Source organism: Vicia villosa, unplaced genomic scaffold, assembly GCF_029867415.1.
Source record: "Vicia villosa cultivar HV-30 ecotype Madison, WI unplaced genomic scaffold, Vvil1.0 ctg.000236F_1_1_1, whole genome shotgun sequence".
NCBI classification, from domain to species: Eukaryota; Viridiplantae; Streptophyta; class Magnoliopsida; order Fabales; family Fabaceae; genus Vicia; species Vicia villosa.
In genome coordinates, this window is record NW_026705089.1 from 589765 (window position 1) to 610620 (window position 20856).

Here is a 20856-nt window from a genome sequence, read left to right on the forward strand (position 1 = left end):
ATATCCGACACACTCCAACCAACATTCCCAAAAATAATATTATTCCTCATGCTCCAAAACCCCCAACAAACCGCTATCCAAACCAAACCTTCCATACCCTTCTTCACTTTCTTCCTTCTAAAACAATCAATTGCCGCAAGGAAATTCTCCCAAATCAAAGATGGCAAGATCAAATCCACCTCCAACCACCCCAAAATGGAACTCCAAACTAACTTGGCTATATCTCAAGAAAAAAAGAAGGTGCACTAAGCTTTCCTCTCTATCTTTACAAAACACACAGAGAAGATCCGGAGAAGAAGAAATAACACATATAACAAAAAGATTATTTTTAGTGGGAAGTCTATCTATTAAAATCCTCCAAGCAAACGCTTTAAATCTAAAAGGAATTAAAGCTTTCCAAACCAGCCTCAACGCAATGACTAAATATATAATTAAAATTCTTACCAAACAAAGCTTATTCAAATTGCAGTTACCAAATTCAGACATACAAAACAAGATTAGAGTAGATTGTGATTTTTAACCTCAAATTAGAAAGAATTTTTAAAAAATAAAGCTAAGAAACAAACAGTCCATGCTAGGTACACAGTTTATATATTATCAAATATCCCTAAACTCAAGACATCGAAACAAGTCAAGAAATGAGTTCAAAATTTAATGCATTTGAAATTGCTAGAACAACTTCGATTCAAAAGAAAATTAAAACAAAAAATACAAACAGAGAACACACAATATTTGATAACGAAGTTCGACTAATTGTGCCCACGTCTCTGACAGCAGAGCAGCTGCACGATATTTGATATCAAAATCCACATTTTATGCACAAACACTTACTAATAATGTTTTTACTTCGGGAGGGGTTATTCACTATACATTTTTCAAAGGGTTCATTACACTGCATTTTCTTATTCATACCTTATACCTAATTAAATATTACAATAGAGCAAATTTAAATGAACCACCAACAATAAACAACACAAAGCAACGTAACCCATGAAGTGGATAGAAGAATTTAATTACAGTAGAGCAAATGTGTAGCATAAATCAGGATTAGGGTTCGTCACAAATTTTAGCAAATCCTTAAAGCCGCGGTAAAAAATGGCAGTTGATAAGCTTTTATTAAGGAAAAGATATGAGTTGTGATTAAGGGAAATGAGTCTACATTAAAACCTGAAGTAATTGAGAAGAAAAGTGTCTTGAGATTGAAGATGAAGCGAGCTACATTATTTGGTTGATGATCATTTCATTATATCCGAATATTTAAAATGGATTTGGACCTTGGATATTTTCACACCCCTAAGTAGCTCAAGATAGTCACAACTCTAATAAGAAAAGTAGTAAATCCCTTTCCTAAGAGAATACATATTACCACGTGTTCGAGGCCGATCAAAAGCTCAGCAAAACTAGCCCAACACTATAGGACTAAATGAGATGGGTTTTAACCGATTATGATATATGCTCAGCCACACGTCATAACATGTATTCATTCATTTACTCTAGCAAAATTACATCTCTGTAGAAGTGTTAACCATCCAGATTCAGGTGTGCCTCTGATCCACCGCATCCAAGGCTCGTACCATTGTACAGAAAAATATATTTTCTTTACATTACTGATATTTTGTTCCACATCGAAATACCATCTAAATTTGTTCTAAATCCACCCCCATAATAATAGAATAATATTTTTGTAAATTGAAAACTATATATCAGCGAAATGAAGAAGGAACTACCTGATGGCCATCCTATGTAAATTAAGAAAACTTCATATTAGAAAGAAGAATTGGCGACTTAAAAAATGATGGCAGCTAGACAAAACCAGTGAGGTATATTTGATGCATGTTGGCCTCGAGATTGGAAGCTTTGCCGCAAACATCGAACATGTGCCCAATTTCTCACTTTTGTTGGAGAAACAAATGGATTTACACTTAAATAATTTGAGTGTTATTACGCCGTCATTAGGGAACAAAGGTTTGCCAATGAGCGGCAAAATAGAATAAAAAATCTATCATATATTAACATTAGAAAGTAGTATTTAGCTACATCTAATCCCACGTGACACGACATCAATTTATGTGTTTTTCCACACACAAAATGAGACGAGGAACCGAATTAAAATGGTTATGAAATTGCAGGATCAAGTAGAAAGAATTTTTGATATCGGGACTAAAATCAAATTGACAAATATTTAAGAGATATATAGTATTTAAAAAATAATATTAGGTATTTATAAATTTGTTAAGAGAAAAATCTGGTAGTTTAAAAATTATATTGTTGAAGTCGGGCATGTGATTATATTTTGCACACCCTTAGATAGCATAAGATAATCTTAACTCTGCTAAGGGAAGCAGTAGATCCCATTCTTAAGTGAATACATATTACCATGTGTTCGAGGCCGGTCAAAAGCTCTGCAAAATTGGCCAAAGAGTCTAAGACTAAACGAGAAGGGTTTTAACCGTCCATCATATATGCTCAGTCACTCGTCATAACATGTATCCATTCATCTCCTCTATCAAAATTACACCTCTCTTTACTTTTGTAGTGTTAAACCATCCAGGTACCCCCTCGATCCACCGCATCGAAGGCTCGTACCACAATATGGAAAAAAACGACTCATCTTTATATTACTGATTTTCTGTTCCACATCGAAATACCATCTAAATTTATTTTAAATAAATATTTCTATATCCGCACCCATAATAATAAAATAATATTTAAGAAATCCAAAATTGTATATCAATGAAGGATGAACTACATGATGGTCATGTCGTGTAAATCAAGAAAACTTCATATTAGAAAGAAGAATCGGCGAGTTCAAAAATGATGGCAGCTAGACAAAACCCGTGAGGTATATTTGATGCGCGTTGGCCTAAATATTGAAAGCTTTAATTTTCCGCAAACATCGAACGTGTGCCCAATTTCTCACTTTTGTTGGAGAAACAGATGGATTTACACTAAAATAATTTGAGTGTTATTGCGTCGCTATTAAGGAACAAGCTTTTATCAATGAGCGGCGAAATAGAACATCATTAATAAAATGGAGAATAAAAAATCTATCATATATTAACATTATAAATTATTTAGCAACGTCTAACCCCACGTGACACGACCTCAATTTACGTGTTTTTCCACACACAAAATGAGACGAAGAACCGAATTAAAATGGTTTTGAAATTGCAGGATCAAGTAGAAAGAAATTTTGATATCGGGACTAAAATCAAATAGAAAAATATTTAGAAAAGAACATTAGATATTTATAAATTTGATAAGAGAAAAATCTGGTTTAAAAATTATATTATTGAAGTCGGGTGTGTGATTAGTCAAACAATTTTACAAGTTTAGATGCGGATTGCAAGAATATCAAAGAAACGGTTGTGAGGGTATTAATTTAAAAAAAAGAAAATATTTTAATCTCCATTTTGCACTAGATATTAATTTGATGATTTTGAATTGAAAGAATAATTTATTTAAAATAAATTAAGTTGATTTTGAATAGAAAGAATAATTTATTTAAAGAATATTAAGTTGATTTTGAATAGAAAGAATAATTTATTTAAAGAATATTAAGTTGATTTTGAATAGAAAGAATAAGTTGAAGAATATTAAGTTGATTTTGAATAGAAAGAATAATTGATTTAAAAAATATTAAGTTGATTTAGAATGGTTAGAAATACATAGGCGTGAGAAAAGAAGTAGTGAGGGGGCATGCATGAATGATAAACAATATGGAAGCAGCCGATGATGATAAACAAAACAATATATGGGTTGAATGATAAAGAAGATTGTTAGATAGGGTAAATTATATAGTTCCATACCCCCTTATTGATGCATGGTTATAGGAAGAAATGAAGCAGTAAAGATAGTATAAGGTTATAGGAGGAAGAAATGAAGCAGTAAAGTAAAGATAGAATAAGGGGTGTTTGATTGATTGATGATGTTAGAGGAATTGAAAGAAAGAAAAAGGTGAGTTAGTTTGAGGAATAAGAAAAGTGTTTGGTAATACTTGGGATGTTAATAGCTTCCTCAATGATTAATTGATGCTAATAGGAAGAAGTGAAGCACAGTAGGGGGTGGTCTTAGATTGATGAGGAAGAAGTGAAGCACAGCAAGGGGGTGGTCTTAAATTGCCGAAGCAGTAACAAATTCAAAGTAAAGAAGACGAGAGAGAATTTTGTAGATGTTGTTGTTGTTGTAGTATTAGTAATAAGAGAAGAGAAAAGGAACAGTGGTCGAGTGCTTTACCCTGTAAGTTGAAGTTCAAAATGGAAGGAATTGTGTACTGATTGAAGTCCCACATTGGGAAACAAAGGAAGAAACAGAGAAAATGTGTAATATAAAAAGCAAAGCCAGAGAAGGTAATAAGCATACCTTTCTCGGCCTTTTGGCTAAGATCAAGTGTAGTATCTGTTCTTATCAGTTTAATATCTGATATGTGGGCCAATGGTCCACACGATATTAAATTTATTTCTTGAGGGGGAGAGTCCACCACAGTAGCTTGCTACTGGGCCTCTCGCGTGTCGCTCTTGCGTTGCACTATAGCAATTGCTGGCGCACCCCACCAATTCAAGTTTAATTTTTTTCTGTAATTTTTATTATCTTCCAAAATTTATTTTATTTGTTTTTATTAGTAACATCCTGATATCGTGAAACAAAACTCTCTTGATTGGCTATATGTTTTTATCTCAAATTGCAAAGTCTACTCCCGATGTGGGATTAATACCACTGTGGTTCCTTATAAAATTTCTTTAGTGTAGAACTCATGGATGATGGATGTTAATGAAATTATAAATACTCAAAATATAAGAGTAAAATAATATTCTGGATCTTAATAGTGGATGATGGATGGATGTTAACGAAATTATAAACACTCAAAATGTTAAATAATATTCTAAAACATTACTCATGGACTCTTAATAGTAGAGCTCATGGATGAAATTATAAATTACTCAAAATATATGAGTAAAATAATATTCTAAAACATAACTCATGGATCTTAATAGTAGAACTCATGGATGAAATTAAAAATACTCAAAATATAAGACTAACATAACTCATGGATCTTAATAGTAAAATAATTTTCTGCGATATTATTCATTCATGAAAATTCAAGCGAGCGACATTAGATATTAGACTGTCTAGTCATCTTACACTCTACAATTCGATCATACCGTGTGAAAGTCGATACCGTGGCTCCAATTGTGTACTGTGTATTCATTGTCTCCAGCAGGTGGAAATAATAGAAATCGATTTCTTCTATTAAAACCTTAAAGAAAGGAATAAATAAATAATACAAGAAAATGATGAAATGAATTTGGTTCTGAAAAATTTGAGCTCTTTTTCTTATCTTCTTTATGTTTTAGTAAGTCTTAAGAATTAATTTGTTTATAAAATATTTTAATGAAGTGAATTTCTATCAATTCTAGTTTTTATACAAAGAATGAAAAGTAAAATGCCGCAAGGCAAATAATATCAATCGTCATGATAATGCACAACACAAGTGCAGAGGTTCTATAAGGGGACCAATATCATAACTACATCTGATGAAATGTTTGATTGACAATAAATATGTGTATAGCTAAATATTGATTGATGATTCACAAATTGTCAAAGATATTTTTTGACCCATCTTAATCACATTAACTTGTTTAACACTTTTTTGGCTATTTTGGTGATGGATGTTGGGTAGAATACGAGTGTGTAGAATTCTCTAGAAGGGGATGTTGGATATGCCTTTTTCCAAAAACCAACTTCAAAACATTTTCTTTGAAATCTGAGTTTTTAAAAAGATTTGCAAAGAATTTTACAAAATATGCGCTTTGATTGCTTTTAAGATTTGCACTGTAGCTAGAAAGTATTATGAAAATAACAGATGAAGATGGTAGACAAGCAATGCGTAAAAGGCCGCTTGTCGCTAAGATTTTCTCTCGGCCCGCTGCAACTAAAGAAGTTAAGGAGGCACCACGCAGAAAATGATAGTTAAACAAACAAAAACATAATCCCTCAGTTCCTTTTTAAGTGTCATTTTAGAAGAATTATTTTGTTCCTATTTAAGTGTCGTTTTATAATTTAATGTTATAATTTGTCAATTATACTCTTATTTTCTCAATAACTCCACCTCACATTTTTCAATTAATTATTGGAAAAAGAGTGTTTGAATGAATTAATTTGGAAAGAAAAAATAAATAAGGGTATGATAGGAAAAGTAACTCTAACAATCCATTATCTTGGTTGAAGAGCATTTTGCTAAAATGACACTTAAAATGGAACAGAGAGAGTAATTCCTTAAGCCAAATAGACCTTAAGGAACACACTCAATCTCTTATTTTGTTAAACAAGCTACTATCTTTAAAAAGGAAGTCAATTGTTACTTTTTACTAACATCCAAGCATCCACCACTGCTTGAGTGCTAATAAAGCAATCCCCTTACATAGGAGGGGAAACGCCATATCCCTCTCCGACGTTCATTTATCCAAGTTTGAATGGAAAAGGTTTTGAAGACTAGTGAAGTGGTGTGTTTTCCATTTTAACTAAGGGAGATGGTTGATAAGTTCACGTGTGTGGAACACGACGTGGCATGTGGTATGCCGTTGGATGTATCTGGGTAATCAGCATGACATTCTCACGAGCGTTTTTTCTACTATTGTCAGTTTTTCTTTATGTGTTAGTAAGTATTAAGAATAAATCTCTTTATAAAATATTTTAATGAAGTGAATTTTTACAAGAGCTTTTCTTTTTACAAATATGAACAGAGAACACCTAAAATCTTTGGCGAGAGAAAAATAAGTTGAGGTTATTATAAATATTTGCACTTCATAAACACATTTTATGTGTATTTGGTAGATTTGTGATAAAGTTTGGTTGATTTCAGTTTTGTAATTCTTACGTTTGATGTTAGGAAGAAAAATTAGATTTAGATTTTACATGATGATACTTGTCATACAACTTTTTTTAGTCTTAAACTTATTTATTTTAAAATTTTAGCCTGAGTTGTTAATATATTTAAAGATCTTTTATTTAGTAGTAATGTCTTTAAATAAATAATTTAAAACCATTTATATTATTTATATTATGTTTCATTTTGAAATTTAACATGATATTTATCATAACTTAAATTTAATATTATGATACCCACTTCAATACCGGTTTATATGAAGAATGGAGAGTAAAATTTTGCAATGCAAATAATATCAATCATATTGATAATGTACGACACAAATTCAGAGATTCTATAAGGGTCCAAGATCAGAAATGCATATGATGAAATGCTTGGTTGATGATGGTTCACAAATTGTCAAAGCTATTTTTTGACCCATCTAAATTGCATTAGGTTTTTTTATACACTTTTATGACTGTTTTAGTGTTGAGTGTTGGGTAGAATATGGGTGTAGAATGGCCTCGAAGGGGACGTTGGATAAACCTTTTTCCGAAAACATATTTCAAAATGTTTTCTTCAAAATTAGAGTTTTCAAAAAGCTTGGAAGAGGATTCCACAAAAGTTGCATTTGGGATGATTTCTTGATTTACACTGTAGCTAGAAAATATTAAGAAAATGATAGATGAAGATGCTAAACAAGCAATGCATCAATTAATCGAGTTTAATTTAGATGAGACTTTTAAATTTAACTTTATTAACTGAAATATAAATCTAATATGACAAGTTTTTACAACTATAATAAAAAAAAATATTTTTTGACAGACTTAATCTATCCTGGACCTATGTTTACTACATGAAATTACTGTAAGTAGTAAGCCTAGCCGCATACAAAAACCTAGAAAGCAGATAAATCTTAAGATCATACAAATATACACTGGAATTTGAATAGAGGGATAGAGTAAATTGCACAACAATTTATACTGGTTCAATTCATTTGTCCTTGCTAGTACCTAATCCAGTCTCCAATGAGTTCTTATTGGAAATTTGTTATTCTTCCACTATATAAATATTTTACAAAGCAAATTAAAATAGAATAAAATAATGTCAAATAATGCTGAAAATTAAAATCAACAAATAACCAACTTTAATCTTAATATTTTTCTTCTGATTTATACAACTCACAAGACTGAATTCAACAAGATCTTCACTCGACCTTGAATCAGTTCACCTTCTTAGATCCAAAATTTGTTCCAGGCTCCTATCAACAATAGTCTTCACTTAACCCTGCTATAGGTTCCTTGTTTGATCCCTTGATATAATCGAAGGAATCAGAAACCCCAAACTTCTTCTGCAAAAATCTTCACTTGGAGAAGAAAACCCTTATTTTTATTTTGTTGGATTTTCAATCCTTGCAACACAGTCACAACTTAACTATTTGAAGGTCATAAATATTTATGACATTTAAAATCAGAAGAGGTGAATGATGTTTGTAAGATGACAAATAATATAGTCCTTCGAAGAAGCTTTCTGACAACGTGGAAGAAAAGAAAATGTCACAACATAAATAATATTGATAATGTACAACATAAATTCAGAGATTCAATAAAGTTCCAAGATAAAAAATGTATCTGATCAAATGTTTGCTTGAAAATAAGTATGTGCATATGAGGGATAAATGTAAAAATTGGAAATCAATTTAAAATACGATACAATGGCAACTTACAAAGATACAAGTTTCTTTTAAAAAAGTATCATTGTAAAAGAACGTAAGTTCGATACAAAAAGGTGTTATAGTCTAAATTGGATACAAAATTTCTAGAAACCCTTTTTCAATTAATAGTGAAAGAGGAAGGTCGAGTGAAGAGATATGGTAGTGATAAATCCAAACGGGGTTGTTTAATAAAAACCTCGTACAAATTTCTCATTGCATGTGTGTTTGTGAAGAATTTGTAGTACTATAAACCTATTCGTTTGAATGAAATTCCCACTCCCTGGGAAAGGTTGAGATTTGAATTCCCCAATTGGCGAGACTCTTGGGCATTATCTATAATTGGAAAAAATAAAACATAGTGTTTAGAATCACCTAGATCAAAATGGAAGCATATTCGTCGATGAAAAATAATTCCTGTCAAGTAATATTAACTCTAAATCTGGGGTGTATTGTCCATAACTCTCTCAAATATATCTAGATCGACCGTCAGGGATTGCAATAATTAAATATATACCTCATATAAATTATTTGATGAAGAGATTTAGAAAAAATTTGTCCCATCACATCCTCCTAGGAAAAGATATGCTACAACACAAAAGACTAGTTAGGAATGGCATGCAAGGATAGGAGCTGAGCAGTTGAGACAATGCCAAATGTTGAATGGGTTAAATGACATGACACATACTCTATTCAACTACCATATCTCCCAAGGGCACTTTTTGTGAATATATATGTTGGACATGTGACTCCGCACACAAAAAGGGGTGAATTATGTGTTTCATAAAAAGGATAGTTTGAAAAACTTTTAGGATCATTTTAAGAGTTTAAAATAATTTAAAAATAATTTAGAAATTAGCAGCGGAATTTAAGAAGAAAATGCGGAAAGTAAAAGTTAATGGAAGAGAGAAGACATCAGGATTTATATTAGTTCAATCAAGAAGACTTAGTCTTGTCCCCAATATTTAATCTTGGGAGTATCCAACGAACTTAAAAACTTTTAGTAGGTTGAACTCTCGAAACCCCTTATACAAAGAAAATAAAGTTTTTGGCTAACTTCCAACAAAACAGTATGCAAAGGATATAAACGGTTAGTCTTCTTTACAAAATGACGAATTGAAGAAGTTAATATTCTTTCCAAACAAATAATTAGAAGGGTTATTCCCCAAGCAGAAGTGTGATTTACACATGATTATCTCGAACCAATGAGAGCTTTTAATCCAAATTGAGCTCACGAACCAAACCGGGGTTTTGACATGCTGTCCATAAACCTATGATATTTTATATAGGGCTTGATTAATAACCTACAAAACATGGTTCCCCATTTTCTAATTTTTTGATGATGATAATGCACCTCTTAAGGAAGTGGTGAAAGAAGCAACAAACATATGTTTAGACACATAAAGGAGTCTATTCATTGCCATAGGTATCATCACCCCTTGTGATAATTTTCTTGATCTTATCCATATCATGGGCTATGTTCTAACATATTGGAAAACTTTGTTGATCTTTGTGTCTTTTACTTCTTCTAATCTTCTTCTTCCTTGATTAATGGGCCATCCTGAAGTACTCCAGGTTTGACGAGAACATTTATTTCTCCGAGCGCAATATAGATGATATTATGGTTGGTTGATTCTAAAACTTAATTCTTTGTATAAATGTTGAATGTTGCTAAGATTTTGGTGATCATTGCTTCATAAGGAAGTCTGGTCGGCTGGTCCTCTTTAGACCGAATCAGGTGGTGAAAAATTCCTTCCACCTAAATTATTGGAATCCCTTGGGTTAAAAGCTAGAGGGGTACATCATCTTCTTTAAATACATAACTATGGTTCACATTTCTTTGATAAAGGATTATAGTTTGAAGGTAATGGATGATGCACACCTTTGATTTTAAGTTGGTTGATTTGAAAGTGACTTTTATTTCACCATGGAATTGATATAAAGGTTGATTATGGTTGTAGAGTGTTTTAAGTTCCTAAATCCCACGGGTCTCTCATGGGTGTAGGATTTTAACTCAAATGGTAACTAAAAAAAATGAAGGTTCAATGAAACACAAGAAAAAGGATTTTGAATTGGGTTTCTAGAATTAAATCTTTTCAAACTCCCGAACTTCAAACAATACTCATGCATAAAGTAAACTAAAATAATTAAAGACACAAGTATTTTTATCCTGGATCACCGTTAACTAGGTAAGTCTAGTCCACCCACCACAATGATTTTTCCTTATCAATAAGGACTTAATCCAATAATTAATTTCATGATCACAACCATAAAGACCACCCTTCGATGTCTTCTCAAGGATCCTGACTAAACCTTTACACCCTCAAGGAATTACAACTCAAAGAAAAACCGTCAATGACATCTAGAGTATTCTAACTAAACTTAGTCACTCAAGGAAAACCTCAATAACAACTGTTACTGACTTCTTAAGGATTATGATCTAACCTGGTCCCTCTAGGAAATTAATTTGTATACATGATTGCTTCTACAAAAAGATGATTACAAAAAGATATCATTTCATGATTAATTTTTTAAAAGAAGAAAGAGTAATTCCCATCGCATGTGAATAGAAAAGTAGCACTTGGGATTCACATGGTTGGTTATTTTTAGAGACCAAATCATATCTAATTTTAAACCATTAAAATGGTTTGGATTTATAATCATAACCGCATTTCAAATCAAAAGGCTATTAACTCGGTTATGGGTACACAACCATTTTCTTACAACTCCGGTTTAAACTAGTAGTTTTAAGAAAAAATAGTCTTAAACTGGTAATTTATAAATTTGGATAAAAACCACTTTGTTTTTTTGTTTGAAAATCAAATTATTTTTAAAACTGATATTTATCCAGTTTTAATTTATTTAAAAACTGATTATTTTTTAAATTTTGTTCTTAAGACCCAATTTTTACAACAACAAAAATCATATATTTAAAATCGGTTTTATTAATTATGATATTTTTAATTTTGACATACTTTGGCGATATTTTGGTCAAAATTTCTTGCTATACTTCAATTATGTTAGCATGAGAAATCCAAACAATATATTTCAAAAAGGATACAAGTTTCAAACAAATACAGATCAAGCATAATACATTTTCCGAGGGCAATGTCCATTCCATCAACAACATCGTCGGTGCCTAAAACATGACTCCAAACTGCAAGTAAAAAAACACAGTCCTTCATATTCTAATTCAAAACAAAATAAAACAAATAGTCAAGCAAGCAAATAATGGTTATTGCTTGGAAAAGCTTGATTTACTTTGAGAACACTCCTATAAATAATCCCATTTCACCTTGGACGAGAAAGGGATATAACCTCGGTTACCCAGGCAAGGTAACGAAGGTCGACATGAAAATCAACCATTTTACCCATCTGTTTTTGAATAATAGAGGGGAAAGTGGCACTGGTAATGCGTTCGATCCCCAACAACTGTATTTTTTGAATTTTCAAAACTGCGTTACTTTTACCCTGATTTTTGTTAAAAATCGAAGGGGTATAGTACATTTGCATAAATTAAATTTAACCTGTTTTTTTCGTTTTAATTTTCAAAGCATCAAATTTGTTGACAAATTCTAGGTTGTCAGCTCAACCAAGGGAACATATAGTATTTTTTTAAAAAAAAAAAATTAAAATGTAACGCATCTGTGGTTTACACCTCGGTTTTTTGTTAGGTGAGGTGAAAGTTCCGTCTTAAAATGTATCATTTGTAGTAGTGCAACAATATTGATCATAAGTCATAACCTATGGTAGCTCCAAACACAATATTACATTCATAACAACCAAACTAAAATACAAAACAAAACAATAGAGCAAATTAGCCAACAATAAGTATTATTTTTGGCTAGTAATATTGCATTAGCTTCAGTTTTAATCCATATACATTTACTATTCATAAACTCAAGATCACTCATCATTACATTATAGGTGGTAGGTAGCCATGAACATAATTTGTGTGGTTGCAATAGTATATTTAACTTAAAATGGAAAGTGGCGTGGTTTTATTGCTCCTTTCATATATCCAGAACTGGAGTGAAAGAATTAGTGGCCACAAGTATGTTCTTATTTAGGTAGGACTTAGTTAGGTTGAAAATGGATACACAAGCAAGTATATATGATATATGATCGAATCGAGTTTCGTTATGGATTCTATAGTGATGATGTTAAAACAAGTAAATAAAAATGCCAAGGTACCATAACTCATGTGATAGCTTTAACGACTAAATATATGTTTAAAATTCTTACCAAACAAAACTTGATTCAAATTGCAATTACCAAATTCAGACATACTGAACATGATTAGAGTAGATTGTGATTTTTAACCTCACATAGATTTTTTTATAAAAAAATTAGACTAAGAAGCAAATAGTCCATGTTTGGTACACAAGTGATATATTGCCCCTAAACTCATAACACCTGAACAAGTCAAGAAAGGAGTTCGAAATTTGATGCATTTGAAATTGCTAGAACAACTTCGAGAAGAAACTTATAGTAGAGCAAATTTATAGTGGAATTTGGGATTAGGGAACGTCACAAATTTGAGCAAAACCTTGAAGCCGTGGTGAAAAAAATGGTAGAGGATAAGCTTTGAATAAGGAAAAAAGATGAGTTATGATTAGGGGAAATGTGTCTACCTGAAAACGTGATGCAATTGAGAAGGAAAATCTCTTGAGGTTGAAGATGAAGCGAAATACGCTTTCTGAAATTTGAAATAAAATTGAATTTGAAAGGTCAAATTTGGAACCAGATGGACTTTGGGCTTTTGGATAATAATCAGATCCAAAAATAAAATATGGTTGGATAACCAACCATTTAAAAATTATTCGGTTGATAGCCATTTCATTATATTCGGATATTTAAAATGGATTTGGGCCTTGGATATTTTGCACATCCTTAGGTAGCATAAGATAATCTTAACTCTGCTAAGGGAAGCAGTAGATCCCATTCTTAAGTGAATACATATTACCATGTGTTCGAGGCCGGTCAAAAGCTCTGCAAAATTGGCCAAACAGTCTAAGACTAAACGAGAAGGGTTTTAACCGTCCATCATATATGCTCAGTCACTCGTCATAACATGTATCCATTCATCTCCTCTATCAAAATTACACCTCTCTTTACTTTTGTAGTGTTAAACCATCCAGGTACCCCCTCGATCCACCGCATCGAAGGCTCGTACCACAATACGGAAAAAAACGACTCATCTTTATATTACTGATTTTCTGTTCCACATCGAAATACCATCTAAATTTATTTTAAATAAATATTTCTATATCCGCACCCATAATAATAAAATAATATTTAAGAAATCCAAAATTGTATATCAATGAAGGATGAACTACATGATGGTCATGTCGTGTAAATCAAGAAAACTTCATATTAGAAAGAAGAATCGGCGAGTTCAAAAATGATGGCAGCTAGACAAAACCCGTGAGGTATATTTGATGCGCGTTGGCCTAAATATTGAAAGCTTTAATTTTCCGCAAACATCGAACGTGTGCCCAATTTCTCACTTTTGTTGGAGAAACAGATGGATTTACACTAAAATAATTTGAGTGTTATTGCGTCGCTATTAAGGAACAAGCTTTTATCAATGAGCGGCGAAATAGAACATCATTAATAAAATGGAGAATAAAAAATCTATCATATATTAACATTATAAATTATTTAGCAACGTCTAACCCCACGTGACACGACCTCAATTTACGTGTTTTTCCACACACAAAATGAGACGAAGAACCGAATTAAAATGGTTTTGAAATTGCAGGATCAAGTAGAAAGAAATTTTGATATCGGGACTAAAATCAAATAGAAAAATATTTAGAAAAGAACATTAGATATTTATAAATTTGATAAGAGAAAAATCTGGTTTAAAAATTATATTATTGAAGTCGGGTGTGTGATTAGTCAAACAATTTTACAAGTTTAGATGCGGATTGCAAGAATATCAAAGAAACGGTTGTGAGGGTATTAATTTAAAAAAAAGAAAATATTTTAATCTCCATTTTGCACTAGATATTAATTTGATGATTTTGAATTGAAAGAATAATTTATTTAAAATAAATTAAGTTGATTTTGAATAGAAAGAATAATTTATTTAAAGAATATTAAGTTGATTTTGAATAGAAAGAATAAGTTGAAGAATATTAAGTTGATTTTGAATAGAAAGAATAATTGATTTAAAAAATATTAAGTTGATTTAGAATGGTTAGAAATACATAGGCGTGAGAAAAGAAGTAGTGAGGGGGCATGCATGAATGATAAACAATATGGAAGCAGCCGATGATGATAAACAAAACAATATATGGGTTGAATGATAAAGAAGATTGTTAGATAGGGTAAATTATATAGTTCCATACCCCCTTATTGATGCATGGTTATAGGAAGAAATGAAGCAGTAAAGATAGTATAAGGTTATAGGAGGAAGAAATGAAGCAGTAAAGTAAAGATAGAATAAGGGGTGTTTGATTGATTGATGATGTTAGAGGAATTGAAAGAAAGAAAAAGGTGAGTTAGTTTGAGGAATAAGAAAAGTGTTTGGTAATACTTGGGATGTTAATAGCTTCCTCAATGATTAATTGATGCTAATAGGAAGAAGTGAAGCACAGTAGGGGGTGGTCTTAGATTGATGAGGAAGAAGTGAAGCACAGCAAGGGGGTGGTCTTAAATTGCCGAAGCAGTAACAAATTCAAAGTAAAGAAGACGAGAGAGAATTTTGTAGATGTTGTTGTTGTTGTAGTATTAGTAATAAGAGAAGAGAAAAGGAACAGTGGTCGAGTGCTTTACCCTGTAAGTTGAAGTTCAAAATGGAAGGAATTGTGTACTGATTGAAGTCCCACATTGGGAAACAAAGGAAGAAACAGAGAAAATGTGTAATATAAAAAGCAAAGCCAGAGAAGGTAATAAGCATACCTTTCTCGGCCTTTTGGCTAAGATCAAGTGTAGTATCTGTTCTTATCAGTTTAATATCTGATATGTGGGCCAATGGTCCACACGATATTAAATTTATTTCTTGAGGGGGAGAGTCCACCACAGTAGCTTGCTACTGGGCCTCTCGCGTGTCGCTCTTGCGTTGCACTATAGCAATTGCTGGCGCACCCCACCAATTCAAGTTTAATTTTTTTCTGTAATTTTTATTATCTTCCAAAATTTATTTTATTTGTTTTTATTAGTAACATCCTGATATCGTGAAACAAAACTCTCTTGATTGGCTATATGTTTTTATCTCAAATTGCAAAGTCTACTCCCCATGTGGGATTAATACCACTGTGGTTCCTTATAAAATTTCTTTAGTGTAGAACTCATGGATGATGGATGTTAATGAAATTATAAATACTCAAAATATAAGAGTAAAATAATATTCTGGATCTTAATAGTGGATGATGGATGGATGTTAACGAAATTATAAACACTCAAAATGTTAAATAATATTCTAAAACATTACTCATGGACTCTTAATAGTAGAGCTCATGGATGAAATTATAAATTACTCAAAATATATGAGTAAAATAATATTCTAAAACATAACTCATGGATCTTAATAGTAGGACTCATGGATGAAATTAAAAATACTCAAAATATAAGACTAACATAACTCATGGATCTTAATAGTAAAATAATTTTCTGCGATATTATTCATTCATGAAAATTCAAGCGAGCGACATTAGATATTAGACTGTCTAGTCATCTTACACTCTACAATTCGATCATACCGTGTGAAAGTCGATACCGTGGCTCCAATTGTGTACTGTGTATTCATTGTCTCCAGCAGGTGGAAATAATAGAAATCGATTTCTTCTATTAAAACCTTAAAGAAAGGAATAAATAAATAATACAAGAAGATGATGAAATGAATTTGGTTCTGAAAAATTTGAGCTCTTTTTCTTATCTTCTTTATGTTTTAGTAAGTCTTAAGAATTAATTTGTTTATAAAATATTTTAATGAAGTGAATTTCTATCAATTCTAGTTTTTATACAAAGAATGAAAAGTAAAATGCCGCAAGGCAAATAATATCAATCGTCATGATAATGCACAACACAAGTGCAGAGGTTCTATAAGGGGACCAATATCATAACTACATCTGATGAAATGTTTGATTGACAATAAATATGTGTATAGCTAAATATTGATTGATGATTCACAAATTGTCAAAGATATTTTTTGACCCATCTTAATCACATTAACTTGTTTAACACTTTTTTGGCTATTTTGGTGATGGATGTTGGGTAGAATACGAGTGTGTAGAATTCTCTAGAAGGGGATGTTGGATATGCCTTTTTCCAAAAACCAACTTCAAAACATTTTCTTTGAAATCTGAGTTTTTAAAAAGATTTGCAAAGAATTTTACAAAATATGCGCTTTGATTGCTTTTAAGATTTGCACTGTAGCTAGAAAGTATTATGAAAATAACAGATGAAGATGGTAGACAAACAATGCGTAAAAGGCCGCTTGTCGCTAATATTTTCTCTCGGCCCGCTGCAACTAAAGAAGTTAAGGAGGCACCACGCAGAAAATGATAGTTAAACAAACAAAAACATAATCCCTCAGTTCCTTTTTAAGTGTCATTTTAGAAGAATTATTTTGTTCCTATTTAAGTGTCGTTTTATAATTTAATGTTATAATTTGTCAATTATACTCTTATTTTCTCAATAACTCCACCTCACATTTTTCAATTAATTATTGGAAAAAGAGTGTTTGAATGAATTTATTTGGAAAGAAAAAATAAATAAGGGTATGATAGGAAAAGTAACTCTAACAATCCACTATCTTGGTTGAAGAGCATTTTGCTAAAATGACACTTAAAATGGAACAGAGAGAGTAATTCCTTAAGCCAAATAGACCTTAAGGAACACACTCAATCTCTTATTTTGTTAAACAAGCTACTATCTTTAAAAAGGAAGTCAATTGTTACTTTTTACTAACATCCAAGCATCCACCACTGCTTGAGTGCTAATAAAGCAATCCCCTTACATAGGAGGGGAAACGCCATATCCCTCTCCGACGTTCATTTTATCCAAGTTTGAATGGAAAAGGTTTTGAAGACTAGTGAAGTGGTGTGTTTTCCATTTTAACTAAGGGAGATGGTTGATAAGTTCACGTGTGTGGAACACGACGTGGCATGTGGTATGCCGTTGGATGGATCTGGGTAATCAGCATGACATTCTCACGAGCGTTTTTTCTACTATTGTCAGTTTTTCTTTATGTGTTAGTAAGTATTAAGAATAAATCTCTTTATAAAATATTTTAATGAAGTGAATTTTTACAAGAGCTTTTCTTTTTACAAATATGAACAGAGAACACCTAAAATCTTTGGCGAGAGAAAAATAAGTTGAGGTTATTATAAATATTTGCACTTCATAAACACATTTTATGTGTATTTGGTAGATTTGTGATAAAGTTTGGTTGATTTCAGTTTGGTAATTCTTACTTTTGATGTTAGGAAGAAAAATTAGGTTTAGATTTTACATGATGATACTTGTCATACAACTTTTTTTAGTCTTAAACTTATTTATTTTAAAATTTTAGCCTGAGTTGTTAATATATTTAAAGATCTTTTATTTAGTAGTAATGTCTTTAAATAAATAATTTAAAACCATTTATATTATTTATATTATGTTTCATTTTGAAATTTAACATGATATTTATCATAACTTAAATTTAATATTATGATACCCACTTCAATACCGGTTTATATGAAGAATGGAGAGTAAAATTTTGCAATGCAAATAATATCAATCATATTGATAATGTACGACACAAATTCAGAGATTCTATAAGGGTCCAAGATCAGAAATGCATATGATGAAATGCTTGGTTGATGATGATTCACAAATTGTCAAAGCTATTTTTTGACCCATCTAAATTGCATTAGGTTTTTCTATACACTTTTATAACTGTTTTAGTGTTGAGTGTTGGGTAGAATATGGGTGTAGAATGGCCTCGAAGGGGACGTTGGATAAACCTTTTTCCGAAAACATATTTCAAAATGTTTTCTTCAAAATTAGACTTTTCAAAAAGCTTGGAAGAGGATTCCACAAAAGTTGCATTTGGATTAATTTCTTGATTTACACTGTAGCTAGAAAATATTAAGAAAATGATGGATGAAGATGCTAAACAAGCAATGCGTCAATTAATCGAGTTTAATTTAGATGAGACTTTTAAATTTAACTTTATTAACTGAAATATAAATCTAATATGACAAGTTTTTACAACTATAATAAAAAAAAATATTTTTTGACAGACTTAATCTATCCTGGACCTATGTTTACTACATGAAATTACTGTAAGTAGTAAGCCTAGCCGCATACAAAAACCTAGAAAGCAGATAAATCTTAAGATCATACAAATATACACTGGAATTTGAATAGAGGGATAGAGTAAATTGCACAACAATTTATACTGGTTCAATTCATTTGTCCTTGCTAGTACCTAATCCAGTCTCCAATGAGTTCTTATTGGAAATTTGTTATTCTTCCACTATATAAATATTTTACAAAGCAAATTAAAATAGAATAAAATAATGTCAAATAATGCTGAAAATTAAAATCAACAAATAACCAACTTTAATCTTAATATTTTTCTTCTGATTTATACAACTCACAAGACTGAATTCAACAAGATCTTCACTCGACCTTGAATCAGTTCACCTTCTTAGATCCAAAATTTGTTCCAGGCTCCTATCAACAATAGTCTTCACTTAACCCTGCTATAGGTCCCTTGTTTGATCCCTTGATATAATCGAAGGAATCAGAAACCCCAAACTTCTTCTGCAAAAATCTTCACTTGGAGAAGTAAACCCTTATTTTTATTTTGTTGGATTTTAATTCCTTGCAACACAGTCACAACTTAACTATTTGAAGGTCATAAATATTTATGACATTTAAAATCAGAAGAGGTGAATGATGTTTGTAAGATGACAAATAATATAGTCCTTCGAAGAAGCTTTCTGACAACGTGGAAGAAAAGAAAATGTCACAACATAAATAATATTGATAATGTACAACATAAATTCAGAGATTCAATAAAGTTCCAAGATAAAAAATGTATCTGATCAAATGTTTGCTTGAAAATAAGTATGTGCATATGAGGGATAAATGTAAAAATTGGAAATCAATTTAAAATACGATACAATGGCAACTTACAAAGATACAAGTTTCTTTTAAAAAAGTATCATTGTAAAAGAACGTAAGTTCGATACAAAAAGGTGTTATAGTCTAAATTGGATACAAAATTTCTAGAAACCCTTTTTCAATTAATAGTGAAAGAGGAAGGTCGAGTGAAGAGATATGGTAGTGATAAATCCAAACGGGGTTGTTTAATAAAAACCCCGTACAAATTTCTCATTGCATGTGTGTTTGTGAAGAATTTGTAGTACTATAAACCTATTCGTTTGAATGAAATTCCCACTCCCTGGGAAAGGTTGAGATTTGAATTCCCCAATTGGCGAGACTCTTGGGCATTATCTATAATTGGAAAAAATAAAACATAGTGTTTTGAATCACCTAGATCAAAATGGAAGCATATTCGTCGATGAAAAATAATTCCTGTCAAGTAATATTAACTCTTAATTTGGGGTGTATTGTCCATAACTCTCTCAAATATATCTAGATCGACTGTCAGGGATTGCAATAATTAAATATATACCTCATATAAATTATTTGATGAAGAGATTTAGAAAAAATTTGTCCCATCACATCCTCCTAGGAAAAGATATGCTACAACACAAAAGACTAGTTAGGAATGGCGTGCAAGGATAGGAGCTGAGCAGTTGAGAAAATGCCAAATGTTGAATGGGTTAAATGACATGACACATACTCTATTCAACTACCATCTCTCCCAAGGGCACTTTTTGTGAATATATATGTTGGACATGTGACTCCGCACACAAAAGGGGGGTGAATTATGTGTTTCATAAAAAGGATAGTTTGAAAAACTTTTAGGATCATTTTAAGAGTTTAAAATAATTTAAAAATAATTTAGAAATTAGCAGCGGAATTTAAGAAGAAAATGCGGAAAGTAAAAGTTAATGGAAGAGAGAAGACATCAGGATTTATATTAGTTCAATCAATAAGACTTAGTCTTGTCCCCAATATTTAATCTTGGGAATATCCAACGAACTTAAGAACTTTTAGTAGGTTGAACTCTCGAAACCCCTTATACAAAGAAAATGAAGTTTTTGGCTAACTTCCAACAAAACAGTATGCAAGGGATATAAACGGTTAGTCTTCTTTACAAAATGACGAATTGAAGAAGTTATTATTCTTTCCAAACAAATAATTAGAA

At 31.4% G+C, this 20856-nt stretch overlaps 2 non-coding genes across 2 annotated transcripts; both read left to right on the plus strand.

Annotated features, from left to right (window-relative positions):
* Positions 1 to 4358: 4358 nt before the first annotated feature.
* LOC131625765 (U2 spliceosomal RNA) lies at positions 4359 to 4553 on the plus strand. Its single transcript, XR_009290942.1, has one exon. It is a non-coding gene; the product is annotated as a U2 spliceosomal RNA (small nuclear RNA).
* A 10928-nt stretch (positions 4554 to 15481) lies between these two features.
* Positions 15482 to 15676, plus strand: LOC131625766 (U2 spliceosomal RNA). Its single transcript, XR_009290943.1, has one exon. It is a non-coding gene; the product is annotated as a U2 spliceosomal RNA (small nuclear RNA).
* The last annotated feature ends 5180 nt before the right edge of the window (positions 15677 to 20856 follow it).